The sequence below is a fragment of the Dermacentor albipictus genome, chromosome 4 (genome assembly GCF_038994185.2).
Source record: "Dermacentor albipictus isolate Rhodes 1998 colony chromosome 4, USDA_Dalb.pri_finalv2, whole genome shotgun sequence".
NCBI classification, from domain to species: domain Eukaryota; kingdom Metazoa; phylum Arthropoda; class Arachnida; order Ixodida; family Ixodidae; genus Dermacentor; species Dermacentor albipictus.
This window is the reverse complement of record NC_091824.1, coordinates 55,356,952-55,363,940: the sequence shown is the minus strand read 5'-3', so window position 1 is coordinate 55,363,940 and position 6,989 is coordinate 55,356,952. Positions and strand designations below refer to the sequence as shown.

General features: G+C 48.4%; 1 long non-coding RNA gene across 2 annotated transcripts in view; it reads right to left on the bottom strand.

Annotated features, from left to right (window-relative positions):
- Positions 1-78: 78 nt before the first annotated feature.
- The window catches only part of LOC135909161 (uncharacterized), a 28,015-nt gene continuing 21,104 nt past the window's right edge, over positions 79-6,989 (bottom strand). For both annotated transcript variants that reach the window (XR_010566616.2, XR_011514263.1), the window contains exon 4: positions 79-144. This is a non-coding gene — a long non-coding RNA (uncharacterized lncRNA). The remainder of the gene's footprint in view (positions 145-6,989) is intronic.

Here is a 6,989-nt window from a genome sequence, read left to right as displayed (position 1 = left end):
AAATATTATTAGGTGTCTTTTTATGTGTTCGACGGCTCAAAGTCGTAAAGCACACCGGACATTTCGTCAACAAGATCACCTGGGTTGTGTGTGTTTCCGGCTGGCGTTCTCTGTGGCCTCCATTCCTATTTTAGCCTCCGTGATCTGAAAACGGATATTAGTATTTATTTAGAAACTCTATGCATGGAGCGTAGAGTTTCTTACTGCTCAGTGAGATACTCTATGGCATGGAGTGATGGAATTTCCTACAATAATTACTTCTATGAAACTCTATGTTCTCGAAAATATGAGGTCTGTTCGACTCGCCTGCACTTCTTTTGCACAAGTTCACTGCACAGTTCCCAAGTTTATTCAGCGCCCGTTCAGAAGTGCAGCCGCAGCGCGACACTATGGCTTGAACGCAAAAGTATGGTGGCTACAATAGCAAAAATGCCAATGCATGTGGTGGAAGCAGTGCGCACCTTTCGGCGCTGGCGTTGTCCAGCGTGTACCGTGATTGTATGGTGGTTAGAAGCACCATGGGCGTCTTGCGCTGGAGTTTGAGGTATAGTAGCGGCGCCTGGTGGCGGCGAGGGAAACGACATCTGGGTCGTACCAGCTTGGGTCGTATTGAGCCCTGGCTGTGGCGAAGCACGTTTCTAGGCCGATTTTTGCGTCGATTCGCACTTTTTTCTGCCCTGTTGCGAGTGCGAAAAGGCTCGTCACTTCTCACAGACCATGCCGACCACGCTGCGAGCTCGCCGCAGCTATAGTTTAACGAAAACGGGCTCTCCGTGTGCCGTGGGACGTATGGCTGGGAGCAGACGGAATCGGTGACGCCGATCCGGAGAGACCTAGCCCAGCCTCGAGAAGGCGTCACCGTCATTACTTCTGCGTCGTGGGCTGCCATGAACAAGAAGGCCTGAATCCCAACATCAGATTCTACTGTTTTCCTTCAAGGCCTCACGAAGTGGAGCATCGGGCGCGCTGCATAGCTGCAGTTCGTCGCGCTGAGTAAGCGAAACTTCGCGCCATGCTGACTGCTTCGCCTGTCTTGAAGCTTGCTTGATTATCTGGGTTCTAAATTTTGGTCCTTTGCACCTACAGTCCCGACAGCACACCGACATAGCAGCAGGCATGGCTGGTAATTCACGATTCGAGACCCGGCCACAGCGGCAATGAACAATTCGACCGATGCGAAGTAGTTAAGTGACCAGGTGTGTGCAAATGACCACAAATGGCCGGGCTGATTCGGTGACAATTCACTACCCCACTACGAGCAGCACAGGTTAGAGAGTTAAATGTGCTCATACTTGACCTCAAGTCAGCATGTTGAGGCAGCGCAGCAAGGTAGTATTGATTACAGCAGATCGATGTTCGAGCGCTGTCATTAAAAGCTACGTCAAGCGAGCAGCGCATGAGCTCGCGCTGCAGCGCGATTCGCACGTACGTGCGAGCTCATATGCATTGCATCAGTTATTACCAGTTACTAAACGGGACAGATGCCCGCAACGACAACGCAGGCATAACTACTTGTTTAGCGGCATGCAGTCAACAAAGATTGCAGGAGGCCCACCGTTTCGCGGCATGTCGAAAGACCGCTGCCTTCGCGGCGCGTACGATCGTGTGCTCGAGCAGTTCCGTACACATGATGTCTGCTTATCGCTGCTGTGGATTCATTTATAGCAAACATTTCCTCGCGTTTGTGCGCCTGAATCTAGCAGCGTGCAAACCTAACCTGAAGTTCCACTTCGTACGCGACTCGCTTCACTTGCGATTGACACCGCGCTAAAACTTCGCCGCTTAATTCTTGAACGGCATACAGGTATTCCGCACTGCATAATTTCTTGCCTTTACGCAGCGTGCCACCCCTGAAAAAATCTTCGGCACCGGATATTCGCTGCAGGCCATGATACAACACAACCGAAAGTGGCGGGTCCATATTGTAAACGTGCTTTCCGAAGCAGACCACCGAGCTTGGTACGACCCATTTTAGGACAGAGGGCGCTTTTTAGCACCTTTTTCGCAGCGACCCCTGGGCAATGCAAGAGCCCCATAGCCACCATAGCCCTCTAACTACCATAGTGATTGTTCAAGGAGGATATATAAAAATTTTATGTATCCTCCTTGTGATTGTTTCGGGTAGGGTGCCTAGAGCAACGTTACTAGACTAGCTTCAGTTTTAAAACTCGGCGCCGTTGCGCGGAACCGCCACCCGCTCGCGCCTTCGTGGCGCTGCAGTCGCGCCCGGCTTCACTTCCTCACTAGCCGGCTACGCGGGCGGGCCGGGCTAAGCGCGCGGTGCAGCGTATTGTGTGGTTCGTTGTTGAAGGCGAATTTCAGCAAGCATGTAATCCGCGAAACTGTAGCTTTCGCCGAGTTTGTTGAGAATATAAGCAGACGATGCCGACGTGCTGCGCACCTGGCTGCATAGGCGGCTATCGGAACGATGTCGACAGTTCGGCGCGCTGCTTTTTCTGTGCCGCCAGCAATGCGACGCTTCGCTCGGCGTGGAACAGAGCGATTCTGTTGTTGTTGTTGTTGTCCTGAGTGGCCGTGGCACATACCCACAGTGGGGGATTGGCCAAGAATCGGGCGGTTTAATTAGGTGCCTAAAATAATAATGATAACAAGGGAGTTAACAATTTGGGCGTGTGAGTTTAAAAGTAAACGTTTTGTGTTTGGAGAAAAAAAGAAATAATCAGATGAAAACCGGGTATAAGATAATAATAATAATAATAATAATAATAATAATAATAATAATAATAATAATAATAATAATAATAATAATAATAATAATTAATTAAAGATAAGAAATAAAAGAAAGCTATGGTTGGGAGGGAGAACGATCAATCTAACATGGAAATCGATTAGTTTCAATGAGGTAATTTTGGATCGCCAAGCAAACATTTCTGTTGCTGAACCCAACAATGGAGGTTCCAAAAGATAGGATCACAGGCACTGATAAAGTCAGACCAATAGAGCGAAGCGGGATTTCGAGTAGTCGTTTTCTTATAATAGAAAAACGTCTGCAAGACAACAAGAAATGGTCGATTGTCTCCGCTTCGCCACAGAATGAGCATAGTGGTGAGGGGACCAGACCAGACCTGTGGAGGTAGAAGTTCAATGCAGGTATACGGCAGCGCAGCTTCGTGATGGACACTTCAATTTTCCGTGTTCGGCAAAAATCTCTGTTTCAAGGGTGCAGGAGATGTCCATACTCCACAGAGTTAGTAATTTCGGAGCCTGATACTGACTGTATAATGATACTCCTACGAAATCTAGCTGCAGTTACATAAGCAGTCAAAGGGCAGCAAGGAAGAATCGGGCCACTTATCGATGCCTTGGCTAGAGAGTCTGCAATTTCATTAATGATTAGTCCTTTATGGCCGGGCACCCAAATCAAACACACGCTTCTCAAGTAACCAGGTACCAATGATTGAAATGTCCTCATCACGCGAGAATCACTAGAAGCAGTAAGGGATGAGCACAATGATAAAGAATCAGTAACTATCACGGCTGACGTAATTGATGGTCCTAATTTGCGTATTGCTAGCACCACGGCCATGAATTCGGCTATTCCTTGTGCCGACCGGCACACGCGCTCGTGCCACTGCTCCTACGTTCATCGTCGTCTTCCACAGCTGGCTGCGTTGCCGTTCATCATTCCAGCGTAGAATTTCACTTCTGTCATCGTAATGGGGAGGCCGCGTTTACGGTGGGAGGGGCCATTGCTTAAGGCAGTATGAGCCACTCATTGTCTTACGTAACGGATAGATTTAATTTTTGAAGAAACTTAATTTTGAATAATCGCAAATCGGGCGAAAGCAGCTAATCACGCCTCCGAGCAAACTCGAGACATCGAACGCAAGCGACAACGGCGGACTACGGGCATATCGTCAGTGACGTCGTTCTCTCCGTCGCAGCTGATTGTGTGTGTTACCGCATAATTCAGAAATACTTTACTCAATCCTCTAGATTAACCCAGTGATAAACACGGGCCGCACGTTTCAGCTTCGCTGGTTAACCACCATCTTCACGGAGTGGAAGAGCAGATGATATTTTTGTGTGTGTGTGTGGCTTGTGTGTTCAAAGACTGACCTCATCTTTCTTTTTGTTGCGCTTCTTTGGTGTGGCGAGAAGCCTCGGTGGGGATGAAGATCATCCTAATCACACACTTTGGCCAAATGTTCAGGCTTCTGAGCCTAAACTGCGCGAAACGTTAAGACGGCAGGAAAAAACACAGCTTCCGCGCTTCGCTCTATGCGTTTCTTTGTTTCGTGCAGTTTACCCTTATTACAGTATGAACCAACTGGCCCGATAAATCTTATTGCTGTAGGTGGATACCGCTTTCTCATGGTATCACTAATTCGGACAAGGGAGAACGCCAGCGAGCGTGAAACACGCGCAAACTGCCCGTCCGCACGGGCTGAAGGCTGCGGCGAGGCGTCTGCAGTGGAGCCCGATGGAACGGCGCTGCCATCTGGCGGCTGTCACAGAAGTGGCGACACCGGCTGTAAGCGCGCGGGCGGAGAGTTTTACAACTGAAGCTAGTCTAGTAACGTTGGCCTAGAGTGCTTCGATGCGCACGGTCCCCTCCGCCGCCGTGCAGGGTGAAGACAAACCCGTCGTCTGTTACGGCGTCCGCCATTATGATGCCCGCTCCGTAGGCAGTCAACGGGCGTCGCGCAGCTGCATGTACAGTTCACTTTGATAGCGTGTGCTGCTTCAATGATTTGTCGAGAACACAAAATTTTCGCATCAACAGTGTAAAGGTATCAATTTAATATTCTGCCATGTTTATTTTTAAAGCGGAATTTCCAACTGGACTTGCTGGCAGCAGAAAACTGCCGTCCACGCCAGCTGCGCAGACCTTAAAAGAACGTCTTGTTGGGCTAGCTGGAGGCTGTTCACCTCGGTTAAAGGCACTAAACATACGCAGGCACGAGTCCCGCCGTTTTCGCTGTGTCTGTGTGAGTCTCGTGCCTTTAACCAAAGCGTAAAGACTGTTTGGCTGCCAGCTGAAACCCGAATTTATTTAACAAACCGCGTGCCGCCACGGGACAAAGAATAATTGTCATCGCACACCCTACTTTCAAATCTTGTTTTCGAATCAGTCATCAGTTAGACCATTTACGGCTAAATGCTGCAACGCTGAGTAGAAAGCAATGATCGTAACACTCAACCACTCTGCGGTTGAAACGAGACCGTGTGTAAGTGATGCTCTGCCAATGTTGAATGATTGTTTCGGGGTCACGGAAACTGCAGTGAATGTGGCAGCTTTTCATTTGTGTCTGTGTTAGCTGTCTGTCTTACCTGTTTGTATCTGTGTTACCTGTGCTGACATTTGCGAATTTTTTAACGTCGCATATTTCAACCAATATCACCACTACGGCCTTTCGTTGTGATTTCGTAGCATCGGGTGTGATGGATCCGTGGTAGAGGGCATGGGAAATTTCGACCACCTGAGGTTTTTTTAACATGCACCGATACCAACCTAGTACACAGCACCATGCGTTTAACCTCTGTAGAAACTCGGCCGCCGCGGCTGAGTGGCTCCCACGTCCTCAGGATCAGCAGTCGAGCGCGATAGCTACGGAGCCTATACATCCGGGCCGCTTTTATTGCTTTATTGTAGTTCGAAACATAATTTATATTTGTTCTGTAGGATATTACACACTAATACTACGAAATGAACCATTTCTGGCGCATTTTTTGTTTAGCTTGAGTATATAGCATGCCCTTTCACTGAACGTTTTATTTTGTTGCCGTATTCTGTTTAGCAGTGCTTCCATGGTTATTCTTAATTTCGTGTTGAATTCTTTTACCTTACTGTAAAGATGCAGATGAGGGTAAACAAAATATTGAATGCATACCAGATTATTTGGTGCCTTACGTGTGGCTTATATAGCACTACATCACGACTCTCACGTAGTAATTGACTATAAAGCCCTGTTTAGCATATTTTCTGCACGAATATATTGTCAACTGGTAATTGATATAAACCGGTCATCGATGCTGCTAAAATAAAGTGGCCACACAGCTGAGAAAAAGTGCATTCAATAAGTAGCAATTTCCGATGTGATAGCCTGTTTATTTGGTCGGGAACGTTAAGGATTTGAAAAAACAAGTGCGACAACTCGCTACAAATTAACTGCAGCGCATGCCTTGCGTCCATGCCCGCTAATTCTCGCATCTTCGAGCTGGCGCAGGTGAATGCGTAGCCTTACTCTTGCATAACTTAATATCAGCATGCGTTCCAGAGAATCTTTGTGTCACTGGCATGCCTCCAGACTGCACTGAGCCCTCTTGAATAAATATTCTGTCACAGCCTTTAGAGGAGACCTCAGGGTGAACAGGTTGTCAGTCCAGGACGTGATTCCTTTAAACTGCTCTTCGCAGGATGTGAGCAAGCTCATAACTTCACCGCTCGGATAACATAAGTTCTTACCATAATGAACACACTTCTTTAGTGCAGTAAAATATGCATGCTCATGGCTCGTCGAGCCCAGCATTGCAGCCCTGTACTGCTCGCAGTTTTTTTTGTTTTAATTCCTTTCACAAGAAAACCACGAATAGGGTGCAAAATGCTGCACTCAACTGTAGTCAGTGCTTCTTCCAGTCATTCCGTGAGTGGTTCGTGCACTGGGGCACGCAACACCCGGGCCTTTCGGACCAGAAAGCGCCGTGCACGTGTTTCCCTGGACCGACCGCAACGAAATATAGGGAGCGCAATGGCGACCGGCGGTCGGAAGGCGGCACTGACCCCTTCACAGAATGGCTCCACCCTTCGAGGGGGCGCGCGCATCGAGGCACCCTAGTATCGGGAACGCCCACCGTCATATTCGTGGCTGCCGTGCCGTGAGGAAATTTCTTTGCAACCACTCCGACAGCAATGTGAATGACGGCGTGTAATTATGCTAGTAAGACCCAACGTTACTAGACTTCTAGTCTAAGTCGGGTACAACTTTAGAAAAAAGGGGAGGCTCCGCCCAGATGACCGAAGCGCG